Here is a 22,382-nt window from a genome sequence, read left to right on the forward strand (position 1 = left end):
TGTCCCCTTCTGCACCTATATCCTAAAATTCTCTTCACTACTAGCTGGTGGAAATAGGCGGTTCCAGTTTTGGCTTGATCCAATGGCCATTGAACTCAGTGGAAAAAAATCTCATTGAAGTCCATGAGCTTTTGGTCAGGCCCATTTTGTAGATACTGTAGCAATATAGCTGTGTGTGGAGGTCACTAGAAATGCAGGGTAACACCATGCATGGTGTAGAGGAGAGTGGTTTAGAACACCCGAGTTCTGTTCCTGGTTAGGTCACTGACTTGCTGAATGATGGTGGTTGTATACTTTTCTATAATTTAATGTTGAAGTAATCTCACTGTATTTGCCTTACTGGCTGTATTGTGAGGTTGGATTCATTTACGTTTGCAAAGCACTTTGACATTGTAAAATAAAATGTGCAACGTTGTTGTGTTAGAGTTAGATTTCTTTTAAAGCCAATCTGCATCTTCATGTGTGGCAAAATCCTTCACTGAGATAACGTTTTTGGGTGTAGCAAGTCTGTGAATGACAGAAACACACATGATCTCACCCTGTGAGTTTATGAAGCAGCCAGGTGCCAAAACATTCAGACCAAGGTCTAGAAAACTCCTTTCTTCAAAGTATTCAATCCTTTCTTCAGTTGATTTGTTCATTTACCAACTAGCTGACTCTTGCAGAAATTGTGTGCCTCCAGTGCATACAGACACTTCCCAGAAACATCACGGGCAGAGACAAAGCATTTATAATCAGTTGTTCTACTCTAAAATTGCCTACAAACAATTCCTGAATCCTGTGTGACCATGAGCAAACCACTTACCCCTTCAGTTCCCTCTCTGTAGAATGGGGATGATCCTTCCTTTCTAGAACTCTTAAGATTACAATTTCCTTTGGACAAAGGCTGTCTCCTACTATGAGTTTGTATAATGCCTTACACAATAGGCCTGTTCTCATTTGGGCCTTTAGGCACTTATAAATAATACAAATAATAGCCAAACCGCTGCCTGGGAATGCTAATGCAATAATTAGTAGAAAGTCATATTGTGCATATTGTATATCGCACATATTATATGTCTGGCATACAGTAATCTCTGTCCCCCCCATTTCATTACAATTTATTCAGACTCATCAAGTGCAGATCATTTACCCCATCTAATCCAAATACTTCCCCACAGGTAAATATGCTAGCTCTACAGGTTGCTAATATTTTATTAAAGATGTTCCGTTTCCATGCCATACACATTAAATGCAACATTTTTGTGCTAGCCTGAGGATTATGAACAGATAACTTTGCCTCCCCCAGCTATGTATTTCGATGTGACTCTCAGTAGTCAGGAAAGGTTGATTTAACCTTTCTTGTTCCCATCATTTCCCAGTGCCTCCCTCCATGGTGCACAAAAATGATACCTGCTGTTTCCATGCTGCTCAACAGTCTGATTACATATGGAGCCTCACTGGAGCTCCTCTGGGTATCTTTCCAGTCTCACAGAGCATCATAGAGACAATACAAACAATCTCTGCACTGAGAGGCAGCATGGCCAAGTGGATAATGTAGTGGACTGAGTCAGGAGAGGTGGGTTGTATATTTTGATTTCACATTGACATATTTTGTCGTGTCTGATTCTCCTCCCATCCTTTGTCTGTCTTGTGTATAAGCTCTTCAGAGCAGGGACTGTTTCACAAACTCAATAGAGCATTAATCTCAGTTGGATATTGTTGGAGCAAAGCCTGTAAATAGAAAGTAAATAAGCCTATAAATACTAATACAAAAATTCTTGCCATATTATAGCCTTGTTGAAGTTTTTTGAATCAGGTTTTATCTGTGGCCCTTGGTGCACTCAACTAACTGTTTTCAAATCATAGATACAGCACACTTGACTAGCTAATGGTTGTCATGGTTGCTTGTCACCTATGCCCTAGTGAAACTGTCTGACCAAGTAAACCTCACCACAGAGGGCAAAAATCATCATGGGCACGAGGCATTATTGATATATTGTTTGTTTAAACAATGTGTTTACAAAGTGTAACTGAACAGTAATCAGTGTCAAGGTTAGAGTGAACCTTTGCACTATTACTCTGATGTGGGAGTTTTTGTTCATTGTGCTAAATGGATTTTCTAAGTGGAAATATAATGATGTCCTTTATAATTTATCAATCTATGCCCTGAGCTGTCTCTCTCCTATTAGTGAGTTGTCTTATGTTCAATGATTTCCAAGAACTGTGAGTAGACACATTGTAACAGTATAAGTTCTAAGATCAGGATGTGCAAAGCTTTAGCTCTGTTTCTCTTTTCAGAATTCTAAACTCTATCTAACAGAACAAAATTGAGACAGCTTATGACTTGCCCAAAGAAATGACAGAGGAGCAGCAAGCGTTTCAGCTTTAATACCCAAAAGCATGACTACTCACCAGACTCTTTGTGCTGCATGAAACCTTTCTGAGACTCTTCCACTTTGACCCTCACTTTCATTTTGGAGATGTAGTTCCCCTTCCTTTCTGGGGAGCTGCACTCTTTGGGGGAAGTTTGTCAGCCAACCTTCCTTTGCTCTTTCTAGGGCTTGTTGGGGCAGATTCTAGCCCTTGATTTTTCCAGTGCCCTGCACTTTGTGTCATTGTTTACACCAGTCCAAATTAGAGTGAAACTATTTCACAGCCCCCATGCACTCACTTTGCACTGGTGTAAGTTACACACAAAGAACAAGGCAGAGGAACACCCCCATTCTCTCCACTCCGCATCACAGGAGTCATTTCAGATGAAGGACCTATATCCCACAACTGGAAGGATTCTTGGGGTCAGGAAATATCTTCCTCCTTTTCCCCTTGACCCTGCATGAAGTTGTCTTATTGCAGGCTGATCAGCTCTTTCCATAGCAGCAATTGGCCTGTGGAGTTAAATTTAATGGAATAAATGGGCCCAGAGAGTCAAAGGAGTTAACATGACCTTGTCACTGTACAACACTAAACAATTAAACATGGTTCATGGTTTTGACTACACAGACCTTGGCCTGCTTAGTTCCATAGCAACAGCCAGCACTCAAAATGTAACCTTTCATTAAAGATACAGAACATGAAGGGAAAGCAGTTAAAGCATTTAAATGAAAAGTATTAAGTAAGGCTTTCATTTTTAACAGCATTTCAGATTCCCTTTAGCTGTACAGGGCATTTATGGGGAAAGCCCCCTGTTTGGCAGTCTTTTAGATGGTGTTAATTGTCCTTTGTGGGGAAAAGAGAAGAAGTTAGTTGAGATGGTCTGGAGCTGCTGCTGTTATAGTTTAATCCTGTTTATCTGAAAATAAGAAAACACACAAAAGGGGACCGAAAAGAATAGGAAAGAGAGAAAATGAAGCTTCTGTCTCTACTGCTAACTCTCACTTGCACCCTCACTGTTGGACACATGGGCACAGCACACAGTCCTATCAGTCACTCTGAGACCTGGCAAACGTGTACCGACATTGGGCGGTTTAGGGATTACTTTGAGCTGCTTCACGTGTCATGCGTTCACAGCAGTGTTGCAAGTCTTTGCCGGCTAAGTTAGGCTCTTATTAAACAGAAGGCAAAAGGGGAAAGAGAAGAAATAAGGTGGGGAAGGACAGACAAGAGAGGGGATGATAGCAGGAACCTAAGTCTCACAGTGCAGGTGCTGTTTGGGACTTAGTTAAAGCCAATGGCCTGATTTATGGAGGTGGGCCTTAGGTCTAGGCTAATACTGAGGAGAGATGAGCCACTAGTAAGAAGATTCAGAGTCTGAGACGCTGATCCTCATATACATGGGATTTGAACCTTCAACCCTTGCATTCTCAGACCAGTGCTCTAACCCCCCCCTGAGCTATGCCTTAGTCACTAGCCAAGTCAGAAAAGGAGACCTTTCAAGATCAGGATGATGGACTAATGAGGTCATGGTGGCTCCTGGGGATCTCAGCAGATGTTGGGAGTGGCAGCCATGATGGTAAAACTAACTCCTTCCATCCGTCCCAAGATGTTGATCTGCAGATAAACAATGCATAGAGGCATTACCTCATCTCATTAACATGAACCAATCAAAACACATTTGGATGATTTCAGCTATAAACATTTCCTCCCATTTCTAGAACCTTTCACCTCATTGTCACATCAAACCATGACATTACCAGGGGCTTTGAATACCCTGTATCATAGTTATTTCAACTTAAACAATCTAGCTGGTACCAGTCTACTTGGCTTTATCTTTTGAAAACCCAAAATGCAGTGAGATTTTAATCAAAATGTTGATTCAAAATGAAAATTTTCCTTTTGTTTAGATTCTTTCACTGGCCAGAGAGACAGAAATGGCTTCAGTTCCATTTGACATGAAACAGTTTGTATTTTTCCTAAATTGCACCCACAAATTACATTTATATGTTGGAACTTTACTCTCAGATAACCTTTATCTCTGTGTTGTAAGAATGGGAGCATGAGCATTCTTCAGCCACCTTTGCCTGAACAGCATTTGCTTAGGTTGGTGATCCCATCAAGTCTATTCAAGTCCACCTGAGTACTAGCTCACAACAGCAGTTGGAAGAGACTTTATCTAGAGTGGTGCTGGTGTTTCAAAAGGGTATTGGTCATCTGAACAGCATCAAAGTCAACTTCAATCTGACAAAAGGGGCAAGCTCTCAGTTTTTCAAAGCTCAAGAGATACCACTTGCCATCAGAGATGCAGCTGACAAGCAGCTGGATGTCTGGAAGGTATAATAAAACTATCTAGGATCAGCTGAAGTGAATGGGCGACTGCCATTGTTCCTGTCCTGAAGAAAAAATATCATAGTGACGTGATACTCTGAAAATGCCAGATATATTTTATGAAAGTCACCTATATGAGCAGCATATAATAAATTCATACTCTGGTAAAATATACTACAGTCTAAGAATAGTTTACAGAATAGAATATATACATAGCCACCTAAGTTAGCTTGCTTAAATAAAGCCAAGTTATAGTTACTAATTTGATATTTTCCTGGTGACATTTTATGTTGGATACACCAATGGACAAATAGTGTAAAAGACTAGAAGAGAAAAGAAAACATGAACAACGTTTTACTGTTTTGTTAGATAAAGAGTGATAACTTCCCATGAAAAATCTCAGACTATAGTGAGAACCAGAGCCCCATTCAATCATTCTCTTTGAGAGAGCTCAGATTTGTTTTTTTCCATTTGTCTTTCAATTGGTTTCTAAATTAAACTTAATTAAACTATTTAGAAACTCCTTCTCTTTATGTATTGAACCTTTTTAAAAACAAAATAAAAAAAGCCTTTCAGTTCCTTCATTTCATTGATCCCTTCCTTTTAACTACTGTATATCATCAGCAATTGTCTTTCTTAGACTCGAAGAGCTTTATGCCATTTTTAGATTGCCAACCATGCACTCCATTTCCAGATCAATGAGATGTGATTAAGTGCAATACTTGAAAGACTCTTGAGTGATACAAGATCCCAGTACCTTTGTACACCAGTAAAAATGCTTGTTCAAAAGTTGTCTAATTTAAAAACTTGGAGGCTTAGAAAGAAAACATTGTTAAAAAAAAGGCATCAGTAGTTTAGTCACATATAGTAAGAAGACTTTTACTTTGTGCATCATTAGCTGATCTTTTGAGAACACAAAAGCAGCATGGTCTAGTGGGTAGTGTACTGGATTGGGTATCGAGATGTAGGGTTTGTACCCAAGTCTGCCACTCACTTGCAGGGTGATGTTGGGCAAGTTACTTCACCTCCCTGTGCCTCTGTTACCCTTCAATTGTAAATTCTGTGGGGTAGGGACTGTCTTCCTATGTTTTTGTACAGCACCTTGCACAAGGGGGTAGAGCTTTGCTTGGAACTTCTAGAAAGTACTATAGTACAAATAATAAATAACAGCTTAAATATAATTGATACACAGCCCTGGTAGTAGTAGACCTGATTATTCATAGTTACCCCTATGAACAATCCATATGTTGGTGAAATAAATATATGACAATATGCAACTGTTACATTCCTGCTACTTTATTTTTTGAGACCAACATTATGCTACAGATATTTCTGCTTCTTTAAAATGTTGTGTGTTTTTTTTCATCCCAGGAAGTTAATAATAGTCCTGAAAAAAAAGCAATTAAGCTAAAAAGTAAAGCTTCATTTTGAAGAATAAGCAACTTGTAACCTGGTTTAGAGCTGATGCTGCACTAACAATATAGCACTTATGATCTAACAGGGAAAATAAAAGCTTTTTCTTCACGTAAGCAAGTGCCGTCAGGGCCCTAAAATGCACAATCGCCAGTTATAGCCTTAGATTATATATTAATATCTATATAACTCAGATGTTTCCTTGTGAGTAAAATATCCCCCATTTTAGCAATTTAGCTAAATAGTTTATTTGAGCTAAATACATAAACAGTTCTAAGGGCTTTTAAAGAGACAGTAGCAGCATAATAAGATTATAGGGAAACATAAAAGGCTTGATTCTCCTTTCAGTTACACTGGCATAAAGCCAAACTTACTCCAATTAGAGTTACATGGCTGTAAAATTGGGGCAAGACAGAGGAGAATCAGGCCCAGAATTTTAAAATCTTGAGCCATGATTAACTCCTGTTAGTTCTGGGGATGTGTGAATAAGGAGTGAAGTTTAAATCAAGACTGGATTTTCAATCAAGATTATTGGGGTCTTTGCAGAAATCACTGGGAGAAATTCTCTGGCCTATGTTATGTAGAACATGGACTAGATTATCATAATGGTTCCTTCTGGTTTCAAAATCTGCAAATATATGAAAATAAAAAAGGATCCGGTTCTTCACACCAAACTGAACCTGACCCTTTTATGAGGTCCAGGACTCTTTAGGTAATATTTTTATTTGTTTTCATTTTGGTTGCACCTTTCAATTTCCAGCTTTTATAGGAGCTCTGTGTGTGTGTTTGGGGGAGGGAGGTATCTCTTCTCACTGTATTTTTGACCCAGTGGAACTGGATCTCTTTGAGGGAATTTTAAACTGGGAATTTTGCTGAATTTTAAACCCATTTTCTAAAACTAACAAAGTGTTAGTCTGTTATGTCTGGACCCAGGAACTTTCCAGTTAAGACACAGACAGAGAGCTATGTAACCTGCTTGTTTATTCAATAACCACATTGCTTCTTGTTCTACCACACTCTACTGCTCCACTAGTAGGATCTTGATACATACAGATGCCTCTAGTGGTGAGGCATGGAACATGCACAATTACAATGCATACACTACATTCCTCCCCACTTATTGAGTTATCCTCCCCGCCCCCAAACATATCTAACCTAACATTAGAAATTGCAGCTATGAATAAGGACATCAGAATAGACTACCTGCACTTCTCAAATACACATTGAATCACTCAGGTGGTTTCCTTTGGTACACAGGTTAGCATTTCTCCGGTTCTGGAGTAGACACGTCAACAGATGCTTCGGAAGACAATTCTGGTTCCTCTGTGCTAGGAATCAATGGAGCTACAGTGTCCTGAACTTCAAAATTCAAATCAATCAGATCGGGTGCAGACAGTGTCATGACTCTTTGATTGAGTCAATTCAGAATGTATCCCCCAATGTGGTGATGCCATATCACATCAGGTTTCACTGTGATCGCATAAAAATAAGGTCCCTTCTAAACTCGCATTGTACTAGGAACCCACTTGTGATCACCTCTGTAATCTTGAGCAAGAACACGTTGTTCGATATGTAGCGCTCTAATTGAAGAGGGCCATGGTCCTTTGCTTGATCAGTCTGCTTGTTAATTGCCCCTCTTCACAGATCAGGCTTTAACTAATCCAAGTGCGACAGGTAGTTGCATCCTAGGAACAAACTTTCAGGCAACTGGTTTTGTTGCATGTGTGGCATCCCAATATGCCAACAAGAAGTTTGCAGTTTGGCCTGTAGTGAACTTGGTTGTTCTGTTGCACCTCTCAAAGATTGGTGGAGGGGAGCCAGCTCCTCTGGCCATAGGGGGCAAAGAAAGTGCCTCTTCAAAAGCAGACACATTTTTATTCCTGTGCGTGCCACACCTCCGATGAAAGAATGGCTTTAACCTCTCTACTGGTTCTGTCTTCCAGCTTCATAAACCTCTGCTAAGGTAATGTCTTTACTCAGTTCTTGTTTCAGTGTTGCCTGAGTAATAGGAAGCATGCCAATTTGTGCCACATCTAACATTTCAACAGCAGTAAGTTTATCTTGTGGTTGTGTGGGGCTTGTACCCAACAATGACAGTCATGATAATTTATCAGAATTACAACATTGAGCTGTTCCCTTAAATTTGACATAATTCTTATGGGCCTGCAAGAATAAAGCCCATTTCCAAATATGAGCAACACTCATTTCTGGAACACCCCCCTTGGGGTTAATCATGGGCAACATGTGATTACGGTCTGTCATGAGTATAAACTTCTTACCAGACAGGTAAAGTCCAAATTTCTTAACTCCCCAGACTAGACTCAAGGCTTCATGGTCTCTCTGGTTATAGTTGTATTCTGTTGAACCTACAGATCTGGAAGCATAGATTGTTCCTGACCATCCGGCATCACCAATTCCATAGGGTGATGCATCACATGCCAAGGAGACTGCTAGCTCTGGGTTGCTGGGAGTTAATATGTGCTCAGAAGTAACTAGCTGCCTCGCCTTCTGGAAAGCCTCTTCACATTGCTTAGTCCATTTTCAGCATTTTCTTATCTGAAGAAACTGATTCAGTGGGTACAATAGTGTTGCCAGGTTTGGCAAGAATTTATGGTAATAGCTAGCAAACTGATGAAGGAACAAACCTGTGACATCTTCAGGGTGAGGAGCCCTCATAGATGCTTCAACTTTCTCCAGTGACTTAGGCAGTCTTTTACCATATATGATGTGTCCACAGTACATAACTGCTTCTGCAAAGAGCTCACATTTATCACGGTCCACCTGTAATCCATATTCTTCCAACCTTTTGAAAACTTGTGCCAGATTTTTCAAATGATCCTTATCACCAAATCTGGTGACAATGACTCTGTTTAAGTAAAACCTATAGCTTGGTATTCCTTGGAGGGTCTGGTTCATTGCTCTCTGCCAGACTTCAGAGGCAGATGCCACTCCAAAATACCATTTGGTTGTACTGGGACAAATTTTTTTTTGGTGTCGATGGTGAAGAGTTTCCTTGGCCCTTCCTCTACTTCATTTGAAGGTAAGCCTGAGCGAAGTCCAGTTTGCTGAATGCCTTCCCTTTGGCCAGCGATAAGAAAATACCTTCAGTGCGAGGAAAGGGGTATTGTTCCATCCCGAGTACAGAATTAATCATCACCTTTATAATTTTGTAATATTTAAGAAACAATAAATAAGTCTGTATTAATAAGTTAAACTGGCATGTCATCTGCTGAAACAACAGATGACAAGTTACCCTGTGGCATGCTCCTCAAAAAGAAATTGAATGTATAACCAATTCAAGTAAAGCTAATTCATGAACCAAAGTCAGATTCTGTGAAATTTTGGGGTGAAAGAAGACAATCTGGGGAATTTTAACTTCACCCTTGTAGTGCAAACAAACCAGTCAATACTGACAGCAGCATTTGAGTAGCAATTTTACTAGGAGGAAACTGTTTTTGTCTCCAATTGTCTGGCTCTTTCATTTCAGACAGACACATATTTTGGCATGGTAGAGACTTAAAGTAGTTATTTTTCCCAAAATAAACAAAATCCCAAACTCTACTTAAATTTGAATTCCCTTCTGCCCTCTCATACATTTTACTAGGCCAATAATGCAGTCCAGGATTTGTTTCAAACCTATGTCTGTTAACCCCCTTTAAGACTGCGTGGAGGAAAAGCAATAGCCAGTGTTTAATTATGTTCTGCACCAATAGTTCTGCCTCTGGGAAATAGAAATTTATTTTTCTCATGTCAGCATTCAAAAAAACCTTCATGTGCCCTTTGACCCACTTACTGAGAATCTGCAGAGACAATACAAGCAGAGGATATAAGAGCAGAAAAGTATTGAAGAAAAGAAGTGACAGCACCAGTAGCGTTAGCATGAACCGAGTGAGTTAAGATTGTTCTTTCACATTTATGTTGTGATGCTTTGGAGGTCTGTACACTCACTGTAGCTGTGGAAAAGAATATGTTGGCATCCACTCAGCTGTATTGCAGGCACTAAAAATAAGTCATTGATGTGTGGGACCTGTTTGTTGTATCTGACCTTTGTAAGACTGGCTCAACTAATTTTTTAGGGATATATTTTAAAATAGGGATATCCCTGCCATGTTGCACTTTTGTGCAGCATCAGTGGAACTGCCAAAGGGCGTTTGTGTTGGTAAATATGCATCCAAACAACTACTTGGATGAACAGTTGCTGGTTACACATGCAAATATATTTTCTCTAAGTGTGATGGGTGAACATATATTTTTGGATGGATATTTCTGTATGAAAAATTAGTCTCCTAGTATTTCCACACTGAGAACAGAGTATGATGAAACTATTTGTGCAAATGGAACAAATGGATTTGCCTTGGACACCCTTTCTCCCTTTTCCTGTTCCTGTGAGCCTTCCTGGAACCAAACTGCAAAGTCATACATGGTCATTTTCATCTAGTTATTGTTTGTGCTGGAGATGTTTTGTGGTCTTGTCCCATCAGGGAGTATCATTTCTACAACAGATTGGAAAATGCTTTTATATTTCTCCCAGGACACATTTTGTCAGAAATTAAAGCTTTTATTATTTGTCAAAACGTTTAACAGAAAATTTAAATTTTTCATCAATAAACAGAAAAACTTTTTTTGGCTTCAGTTTTCAGCTCAAATTCTTTGGGTTTGGGAAGCTTTTGGGCCCAAACCTGAAGTTTTCAAAATGACAAGGCACTTTCAGTGAACCTTTTCATTTAGTTGAAAACCTAATTTTCTGTCCAAAAATAGGCAGAAAATGTTTGCCCAGCCCTGGCCAGTTCTTACAGGCTGCATACCTGGGTTGATGTGATGCAAGGAGACCTGGGCTGGGTGGACACACAGAGGCGGAGGCTTAGAGGTCCATCCTTGCTTCTCACAAGGCTGGAGATATTTGATGTTTTAAGTGTGTCAGTGGCGAGGAAATGGCGGGGAAGTAAGTATACTTTGCTGTATTGCTCGCAGCTGCTTCACCTGCTGCCCCCAGCTTCAAGCTTCTTATCTTCTCCCAGGTGCTTTATACTGACACTTATTTGGGCCTTCTTTAGGACTCTCTATCCTAGCTACTTCACACTGCCCCAGAATGAGAACATCTTCTGCCCTCTTCCAACTGCTGCCTCTTCATGCTACCCATAACTTATTTTCTTGCCCTTACAGCCCATGCCAGCAGCCAACCTATTTCCAGACCACTTTTTCCCCAGCCAGCTGGCTCTCTATCCATTCTATCCTACTACAATCAGCCTGTCCTCATTTATGAAAGTTGTATTCATTTATATTAAATAAAACATCATACATTGTAATTACTATGGACTAATTACAGTGCTATTAGCAAGTGTGTGGAGTGGTGCTGGTACTGGCTTGAGTCTGCAGAAAGCTCCAGATGTGTTCGGAACAGGCCCCACAATCAGTGAGCAGAAACATTTCCCTGTGACTTATCTGACCAATCACAAATAATCAACACACTTAAATATCCAGTATCCACCACTGGATCAGAGAGATCTGTTTCCCATAAGGAGAAAAAAAAAGAAAAGAAAAAAAAACAACCTCACTCCCAAAATGTCAAATAATTTTGAATAAGACATGCCAATCTGCTTGCAGACATTTGCAAGTAGAACAAGTAGCTAAAATCTCAGTAAAATATTTATTGTGAATTATTTGCTCAGCTTTAGTTGAGACCTTTTCTTTTCATTCTAGTGTGTGTATACACATACACACACACCAGCAATTATTGACCAAAGCCACCATGTCTCAAGGTATGTTTAGAGGAGAAACAAATTTGGTGCTATTTTAATTCAGCACAAGCAAAAGTAAAGACAGTTGAAATTTTTATTTTGGTTTCTATTTCATAAAGCTAGATTTAAAGCTAAGGTTAAAGTAATAAGAACAAATTTTAGATTATAAGAATAGTTGTGAAAGGGATGAATTAATTAGGATAGAAAATTAGAATATGAATATTGTGCCAATGACTCATTAGAATATGCTTGGAATGGGTGAGAATATAAACCATTACATTCACAGGAGGTACATGTGCCATCACTTCTGGGTTGGAAAATACAGGATTTAATTAAAATGGTTATTAATTTGAGCACTGTAATGTGTCAGGTCTGAATATAGGATGAACATCTAAGGCTAATTAATAAACAGGTAATGTGCTGTCATATGACAACACAAGTGAACCAAACCCCATACATCAACACAATGCAAGTAGGGATGTAGCTCATATCTTGACTTGTACCATTGTTCCAATGTTCTTAATTACACTGCTCTACAGCCACAATGCGTCTGAAATAAATGTAGTCAAACTTTACTAATTCTGGGTCACTCAGAACGAAAATGATGCTTAAAATTGTTGATTGGCTCTAGTTTTCAAGATATGCTATTGGGTCAGTATATACGACCCTTGACTTGGGAATGGCGGAGGATAAGTGAGTTATAAAGGGAAGGGAATCTCAATTTAAACCAGAAATGACTAAAATACATCTTTGACTGGATCTATGAATAAATCTATGACTGGGTTTGGACAGTACTTGCTTTTTAGGCAAAACAATGAATGATGCAATCTGAAGCTGGTATTGTGTCATACATTATATGAATTGCATCGTGTTATTCCTAGAAGTCATGGATGATGCAATCATAACGAAGCTTACATCACTCTGCTGAACAAATTGCCCTATATCAGTATAACCACTATGGTTAAGAAAGCCTATCACCTTTATTTTGGCTGCAAAATTGGAGATCAGGACACGAGGTGGGCCCAACACATATGCTGCAACACTTGTGCAACAAATCTTAGCCAGTGGTTGAACAGGAAAAGGAAATCTATGCCTTTTGTAGTGCCAATGATTTGGAGAGAGCCAACAGATCATACCAGCAATTGTTACTTCTGCATGGTGCCTCCAGTTGGGAAAGGTGTGTCAAAGAAGAAAAAGTGGACTGTGCATTATCCAAACATTCCATTAGCTATACGCCCAGTACCCCACGGAGAAGGACTGCCGGTTCCTGATGCACCAGAATCATTCTCACTTGAGTCAGACGAGGAAGAGGATGAAACTTCTGGTCCTGAACCATCAATGTCACAGGACCCACATTTTCTCCCATCCTCCTCCTCTGAACCACACCTCATAACACAAGGTGAATTGAATGATCTTGTCAGGGATTTGGAACTACCCAAGAGTAAGGCAGAGCTGTTGGGCTCCAGACTACAGCAGTGGAATCTCCTGGCAGGTGATGTTAGGGTGTCCATGTTCCGTGACCGTCAAAAGGATCTTGTCTCATTCTTCTTCATGGAAAGTGATCTTGTAGCCTGCAACAACATCGATGGTGTGATGGCAGCCCTCAACATTGTTCACGATCCAGATGAGTGGAGACTGTTCATTGATTCAAGGAAGACGAGTCTTAAAGCTGTTTTACTGCATAATGGCAATGTTTTGCCATCAATTCCAGTTGGTTATGCAGTCCATATGAAGGAAACCTATGATAACATGAAACAATTTTGAGGTGCATAAACTATGACCAACATCAGTGGCAGCTTTGTGGCGATTTGAAGGTTGTTGCTCTCTTGCTTGGTCTGCAGACTGGATATACAAAGTACTGCTGTTTTCTCTGCGAATCGGATAGTCGTACAAGAGATTCCCACTACAGCAAGAAAGACTGGCCACTCCGACAGTCATTGGAGCCTGGGAGGAAAAGTTTTCAGCATCCACCACTTGTTGAATCAAGGAAGGTTTTGTTACCACCCTTACACATCAAGCTGGGTCTGATGAAGAGCTTTGTCAAGGCCATTGACAAAACACAAGCAGCTTTCAAGTACCTCCGTGGAAAATTTCCAAGGTTAAGTGAAGCTTAGATAAAGGAAGGTGTCTTTGTTGGTCCTCAGATTCGTGAACTTCTTCAAGATGATGCATTTGACCATGCACTGTGTGGCAAGGAAAAGACGGCATGGAAAGCCTTCCAGTTAGTGGCAATAAATTTTCTCGGAAACAACAAGGCAGACAACTACAGGTTGTTGGTGGAACAGGTTGCAACATGTTGGTGGAACAGGTTGCAACATGTCACTAAAGATACATTTTTTGCACGCTCATCTAGATTTTTTTCCACTGAACTGCAGAGGAGTGAGTGATGAGCATGGCGAGCGATTTCACCAGGACATTGCAACTATGGAGAAATGCTATCAGGGCAAATGGAGCCCATCAGTGCTTGCAGACTATTGCTGGACAGTCTACACAATATACATAGACATAAAATGTAAAAACTTAAATATCTTAGAAACAGTAGCCAATCAGTTGTTTTAATTGTCATATTTGAATTCAGCACATAACAATACATAATAAATAGCACATTTTATCTCTGAAGCAGACGACTTCTCAAAAATTGTAGACCAGTGTTATAGGCCTTAGGGGACACTGTTGAGGGTCATGTCATTCACATTTTTATTGTTAGGTCTTAACATCCACTCTAAGAGTGGGTTGGTTTTTCTTTTTGTTTTGTTCTTTTTCTCCCTAGTCATGTACTTTGTGACAATCTGGCAACAATTTCAACTTCGTGCTCCATTTTCACTGCATACTGAGGCAATTTGCTATCAGTGCACTTTGTTATTTCCTCTGCTTTGTCTTTCTGACCTGTGAGGTGCTTCCCAGCAACAACTGCTCTTTGAATACAAACATTTAGGGAGCTCTTCAGGCTGAATGCTTTCTGTGTACGTTTGCAGAGCATTTTTAATCTATAGGTACTAGAATTCTGTTTAAGTGCACTGTGTTGGCTGCAGGCCAAGTTATTGTTTTACCAGTGTGTTCCATTGACTACATAATATCACTGTGTAGCTTCAAAATGATTAGGGCTGGATGAACTTGGAGTTTGTTTTCTGTTGCATGATCATTCCTTAGGCAATCTCAGGCATCCTCAAATTTAACACAGACCTAAAGCAAGACTTCAGTGTTTGTCTTCTCTGATGGCTTCCCAACCATTATTTAGGGACATTGGAGCTCTATTTGAAAACAGCTGGTATTTTCAGCACTGTTTAAAAAAAAAAAAAAAAAAAAAAAAGGCAATTGCCCGCCTTAGGAGCTGTGGCGTACTGTTAGAGTGATACAATACTGCAAAACAGGAGAATATGTTTCATCAAGTATATTTGCTAGAACAGTGGTGGGCGGTCTGCAGTCTGCACGCGGCCCACAAGGGTAATCCACTGGTGAGCTGCAAGACATTGACTGTCGGCAGGCACAGTCACCTGCAGGTCCCAGTGGCTGTGGTTCGCCGTTTCCGGCCAATGGGAGCTGCGGGCGGCCGTGCCTGTGGATGGTCAATGTAAACACTGACTCGCAGCCCACGAGAGGATACTACTGTGCTAGATTAACTCAGTGTCTAATATTGTGCATACACTGCACAATGTTAAATACGAACATCTACAGCCTATATATCTTTTTTCCTTATGTTAACTGTAAAATTGGAATTAATAGTTTTTTGTACACATAAAGACACACATGGCTTAGCACGTGTCCTCGTTTTCTTCTGTTTAGAGCATTACTGCTAGAAGCATGGAGTAATTATTTACCATGTATCTATAATACACTGCAATAGCATTATTGAATATTTTATCCACAAAAACATACATCCATACACAATCTACATCATCAGAGATTGCCCATGATGATGTTGCACCATTAAAAGGAGACAAATGCAAAACATTGAAGGAGCCATCTTAAGATCTTCACACCTGACTATTGTACATTTAGAAAGTAAATATAGTAGGTTGCTTTTTATAATTTGGTTCCTTTTGGTAGCCTGAGTGATACATACACCATTTTTAGACAATTAACTACTGTGTAACATTGCTAAATACAACTAATAACAAATGTGTCCTCTGATGATAATGCTACTTCTAATACCTAGCTCTTACATAGCATTTTTCATCTATAGATCTCAAAATGCTTTGCAAAGTATTTTATCTACCATTATCCCCATTTTATAAGTGGGGAAACTGAAGCCCATATGGATAAACTGACTTCCCAAAGGGCACCAAGCAGGCCAGTAGCAGATCTGGGAATAGACTCAGAATATAATGGCTACAAGTCTAGTGCCCTATCCACTAGACTATCATAGCCAACAATTGTATGCTCTGCTTCATGTATATGCACACACACACAAACACAAGGAGCCTAATGAAGTCATGTGTATAGCCTAATGAAATATTTTAGTTTAACTATTCTAAATTGTCTTTTGCTCAGACACTCCTAATATAAACAATATTATCAGATTCAGGCGCTTCAGTCCAGCTTAAGGTCTGAATGATGGGAGATAAGATTAAAAAAATAGAACTGGACATCCACAGCAGTAAAGCCCCCAAAGCATGATGTGTGTTTGTTGTCATGGGCGCATCTAGACTTGAATGTACTCTACTTGTCAAGCATCTATTTCTTGCGTGCCTATTAGGAAAACCACTGTGCCTTTTTCTTAGAGAACCAGTATTTACCTTCTTTTCAACCAAAGGGTAAGTCTCTGATTCCATGACTCTTTGCAGTAGAGGCTTTTACTTCTTGCATCTTCATGAAATAAATTTGTAGGCAAGAAAGATCCATCCTTATATTCGAGGCTGACCTCCTGAACTCAGGCCATAGATTGTCATCAGATTCTCAGTTCCTTAGCCATACTTTTTCAAAGCAAATTGTTCCTCTGTCCAACTTTTAACTCCCACCTTTGCCTTTCATTTTAATATTATGATTATCACTGTTATTCATATTAATATAATCTTATCTTGGCTGGAGTTGTTTGTGCTGTGCATGAGTCAGGAAGTAGCAGAAGGAAGAACAAAGCCTTATGGTCAGGGGTTGTATTTAATGAAGAATGAACTCATTTTACTTTTCCTATGTTCCTTTTTTAACTTTTTTATTTTATCATTATTTAATATACATGAACTTTCCATTCATGTATCAGCAGATTACCTTGCTGTTCTTAAAGAGCATTTGTATAGGACTCCTGTTCCCTGCTTGCTAGCTTCTTAATATTTCTGAAGTTCTATCCTGGGAGGATTAGGGCCTGATCCAAAGCCCACTGAAGTCAGTGGAAAAGCTCTTGATTCAAAGCCCTTGACTTCACTGGGCTTTGAATCAGCTCTTTAGCATTAGTGAGAAATGATGTATGGTTTGTTAAAATGCATAGTGATATCCAGGGTATAAGCAATTACATTCTCCCTGTGGGTCTGATAGTTAAGTTTGTTCTGTATATAAGCATAAAAGTATATATAGCTGTACTAGGAAAACATTCAGATGGAGATGCTATAAAAACAGCTACTATCATTCTCTCAATAATGTAAAAGTTTTGCCATTAAACCACCTTTCTGAGTACATGAAATGAATCGTTGTCAATAATTTGCTGACAAATCAGTTGAACATTTATGGCCAGGAAGTATTTGTTTTAACCCATCAGTATCTCGCCAACTATTTGCCAGCAATACCAGCATGGCATCCAGCACTCGCATCACACAGGGCATGGATTCTGTAGGAAGAATAAATCATTTCCTAAACTAAACTGTTCTAGTACCAGTTTACAGGGGCAACTCTTTGGCAGTGGGCAAATGATGAGTGATAAATTGACTGTCCCTTTCCTCTAGTTGTTAAAGGCACCTCTTGTTTTGTAGAACTTGGTCTTTGTCTTATAGATTCAGGCTATTTCTACTGCCTGTTAATATTTTAAAGTTCTCATCTATGGTTTCGTAGCTAGCATCTGGAATAGTGTCAATACGTACTGTACCATAGCCGAAGGTATGGACTTAGTGGGGTGACACCACTTATTCATCCCTGTTTTTTCCCTGTTTTCCCAAGGTTCAGATTTCCATGGGGCTGTTAACACATCTTTTAAAGATCTTAAAGAACTAACCGACTCATCTTGAGCAATAAAATAAAAAAACAGAACAAGAACAACAAACCAGTGGGCTCATTACAATAACAGCATGGCTTTGTCTGACAGCAAGGCAGGAAACTTTAAATTGGACTTGGTACTAACTGTGTATATTACAGGAATTATGTTACATTTAGGTTACCACTGCAAGTAATGTTTCTAGTCACTGTGCTAGCTACCAATTCCATCCTAACTTTTGACTTGTTTCCAAGGGTGACTGTAGTGTTGCATTACAAGTTCTACATATTTGCCCCAGGTAGCTTTAAGGAAAGTATTATTGCTGAAGATGAGCTACAGGTAGATAATAGTTTTCTCTCTCTTTTTTTTTCTAATGAGACTGTGTGTGGGCAGATACATGGCTAGAGTAGCAAAAAATCCTTTCACACAGACGTTGTAAAATAATGTATGCTGGTATGCAACATAAACACTTCAGAATAGGCCATTTGGCCCATCAAAGCCCATGGACCAGGTCTTCTCTGATTTGGGAAGTATGATGGAGTGTCCATGGACCAATTAACCACCTAAGCTGTACTGGAGGAGGAGCCAGGGAGCAAGGAGGACTAAGTAAAGATGAAGTTCAGCTGGACAGGCATATGCGGGGCCTGTATAAAGCCCAATAGCAGAAAGTAGAAAGGGGATGCAGAGAGAGAGGCTGCAGTCTCTCTGTGTGAGAGAAGGGAAGGTAGGAAGTGCCAAGGGATACAGCAGTAAGGTTTAGGACTATGCAGACCGTAAATGCTTGTTGTAGGGTCCCTGGAGCTCAGCATAGTGGGCGGGCCTGGGTTCCCCTACCAGCCACTGGCACCATTAAAGGGCAGTAACAGGGAAGATTGTCTGGCACAATGGGTCCTGAGACTCCCAGATACATGCACCCCTCATCCCCACAGAAGGGCAGAACTGCAGTGATCTGACTATTGGGCCAAGTCATGAAGCAGGAGCAGCTACCTTTGAAGAGTATCCTATGTAATTATCTCCTGCTCCAAAATCCTACCCCCCCACCACAAAACACAGTGCTGGTTTAATGATTGACAGGAATTCGTTGTTTGGATAAGGGGGAAATGTGTAGGGTAGGGGGAACTGTCCCAAACTGGTTTGCCAATAGACTCAGAAATAATCAAGCTGGCTTTGAAATGGAGATTAAGTCCATGGGGGTTGGGTGTGGGGTTGAAAGGGTGACATATTTGTATACAATGGTAAATGTTTAGTATAGTAATCCACATTATTTTCATTTTTATGTTCCAGCTCTGCTTCTGACTAGGAGCAGAAGTGGTGAAATGCTGTGGGAGAGCCCAAAGAGTTTCCAGCCCATATTTTTGTGCCCAAAAGATTTGGCTGAACTTCAGTTCTGAGATGAGTGTGAACCAAAACCAACAGCTTTGTGGCTAAATTCAGGCTTCTGATATACATCCACACACCTATAACTTCAACTGCATGTGCATATCTGATTTGACCTCAGGACTCTAGAGAGATTTGAAATTCAAACCTAGAGATGGATCTGAATTTCACAGATGGCACCAATTTTGAATATGAAAGGAAATACTGTGTTCTGATAATTAAGAATAATCTAGGTGGACATCCCTATTTTTAAAGATTAAAAACTAGAATTCATTGGAGATGGGGAGGGGAAAAATGACTAATATGTGCTGAATGGAATGAGGCAACCAGAATGTAGCCTGTGATGTACTGTATAGTTCTCTTCTTTGTTTCTACTTCATCAGGCAAAGTGATATGAAGTGCTTTAGAAATATCTTAAGTAAACAAGGGCAATCCCTTGCAATGGAAAGGAAGCCCTCTTTCAAGGCACATTCATGCAGAGACAGAGGAACACAGAATTTCAGCTTTATCAGCCGTATCAATATTTTACTGCAGTTACAAATCTAACACAGATGCTGAGATATTTTATGTTACCAAATGTTGCTTTTATTTTGCAGCACATGTTATACATTCTTTTTTAGAAGTGAACACATCTGTTATGACTTCCTCCAATATATATGTTGTTTCCTTCCCTGCAATTTGGGCTCTGAAGATTACAGAGACATAAATCAGAAATGTTACAAATGCAAGAGATATGATTTACAAATATGGTTAATCTGCATCGCCGCAGGTACTGCAGGGAAGCTGGTGAATCCATGGCTTTGGAAGATGATACTCTCTTCCCTTTTGGGGGGAGTTAAGTGATTGGAGCGCTTCTCATTTGCCTACATGCTTTAGCTTTCCGTTATTGTTTAGACTCCTAGCTGAGCGTGAAGATTAAGGGCAGCAGCTGAAATGTAAATTCTCCCTGGGAAGGGGAAGAGAGAGGCAAGGAGGAGCAGATGCCCCCTGTTTGTTTTGGTATCCAGCTGGTCTTTAAGCAGCACAGCTCTTTGTTTTCCATTGAGGCTGGTTGCCAGCTTGCTATCGGAAATGGAGTACAAACTGGACTTCTATATGTATGTGCTTTTGTATTGCCAGGCATCACTCCGCTTAAAATTGCCCCTGACAGTCCATCCTTCCTTCGGCTGCCATCAGCCCGACTTTCCCCCGCTGAGCTGACTCTCAGAAGCAGCATCTCTGGAGTGTGTGGTGAGAGGTGCCTTACTGAGAGGGGTGTGAATGATTTTTGCAAGTGGAAAAGAGGCAGATCAGCAGCAACTGGTAAGAAGAGCTTGGAAACGCTGGTAGTGGCTCTTAAAAACTTGCAAATAGCATTGAGGAAGTGAGTTGAATGACAAGGGAAGAAGTGGTGTCAGGGAGGAGAGGGGCAGAAAATTGGTGCTACTTATTGGCTCTAGAGTTATCCTGGAAGAGACCTCCTCAGTTCCATGACAATTCAGCTGAAGCTGAATGACCCAGTGACACACACAGGTTTTCCTTGTGAAGCCAGCTATTTTATTTTAAACGGGCTCAGACCTCTCTGCTGTGGATTCAGGTTCAAATTCTGGTCTCAAGCCATTGGCCTGAGAAGTCATCTTTGGATCTAGATTAATAGACTTAAGGCCAGAAGAGGCCATTTGATTACATAGGCTGACTTCCTGTATAACCCAGGCCAAAGAATTTCATCCAGTTTCTGTTGCATTGAGCCTAATTAGATGTGTTTGACTAAAGTATCTTCCAAAAAGGATCTAGTCTTGAACTGGTCAGATCCTCAGCTGGTGTAAAATGTTTTTTATGCTACATTTTTGACTTGTCTTTTCTAAGAGGTGGTTGCCAGGTACAATCCCTCTTACTCCCACTCCATTATTCTCTCATACTTTCCCTTCCTCTCCCCAAGCACAGACAGGGGCGCCCAGAGGATTCAGGGGACCTGGGGTCTTCGGCGGCAGGGGTCCTTCCACTCCGGGTCTTCTGGGTACTTCGGCGGTGGGTCCCGGAGCGGAAGAAGCCCTCGCCGCCGAATTGCCACCGAAGACCTGGAGTGGAAGAAGCTCCGGGTCTGCGGCAGCGGGTCCAGGACCTGCCGCCGAAGACCTGGCGAAAACTTTTGTGGGGGCCCCTGAAAACTCTCATAGGAGCCCCTGCAGGGCCCGGGGCCTGGGGCAAATTGCCCCACTTGCCCCCCCCCGCCCCGGGCGGCCTTGAGCACAGAAAGCCGTCCATGCCCCTCCCTTCCTCCTACTTTGCAGAGCCTCCTATCACAGCTTCCTTCCCTCTCCCACCTGACTTGCATTACTCTCTGTAACACAACCTGGCTCCAGGGACACCATGCAGCCCCTTCTACATCCCACTACTGCCTCATTTCCTCCCTGCCTAGCTGAACTCTAGGGATATCCTGGAGCCACCTCTTCCTTCCTGTCTCTCTTGTCTCTTCCACAGAGACACATCCCCTTAGCTAACCATCCTTTCATAGTATGGTATGAATATTAGAGAGGCCTCTCTGAGTTGGGGTAGATGCTGGGCCTCCTTTTCCAGATCTCTGCAGGGCAGAAGTGCATGATGGGGAATTTTGTGTGTGCTCCAAATCCATGCTTAGCCTCTGGTGGAGATCCTAGAAAATCACCCCCACATACTGTGGAATTCCCTGTCTGCTCATACCCTCTGGAGAGTAGAGCCATCACAAACCTCTCCAGAAGTTTGAGATTTGGATGAAGTATGTATGTGGGGGGAGTAATCAGGGATTTCTTTTACTGATCCCTCCCCTCCCACACACTTTTTGACCAGCTGTAGGGGTTCAGGAGGGCTGGAGCAGTATCAGTTCAGTTGGACCAGAGTGCAGGGGACTAGTCTAGAAGACCTCTCAAGCTTCCTTTCAGCCCTACAATTCTATGATTCTGTGAATTGCAAAAAAATAGCCAATAGGAGTAAAATGCTCAACAGCAAATCTTTTTATCACCACAAAAATGTCTACACAAATTACTGGAGTGGCTGAGCCCTGCTAGATTCTAGTGGCCAATAACCACTGGGTATTT

At 40.8% G+C, this 22,382-nt stretch overlaps 1 long non-coding RNA gene across 1 annotated transcript in view; it reads left to right on the top strand.

Annotated features, from left to right (window-relative positions):
- LOC117886641 overlaps positions 1-19,583 on the top strand; it is a 79,053-nt gene extending 59,470 nt beyond the window's left edge. The window contains exon 6 of the long non-coding RNA XR_004648010.1: positions 19,237-19,583. This is a non-coding gene — a long non-coding RNA (uncharacterized LOC117886641). The remainder of the gene's footprint in view (positions 1-19,236) is intronic.
- The last annotated feature ends 2,799 nt before the right edge of the window (positions 19,584-22,382 follow it).

The sequence above is a fragment of the Trachemys scripta genome, chromosome 13, assembly GCF_013100865.1.
Source record: "Trachemys scripta elegans isolate TJP31775 chromosome 13, CAS_Tse_1.0, whole genome shotgun sequence".
Taxonomy (NCBI): domain Eukaryota; kingdom Metazoa; phylum Chordata; order Testudines; family Emydidae; genus Trachemys; species Trachemys scripta.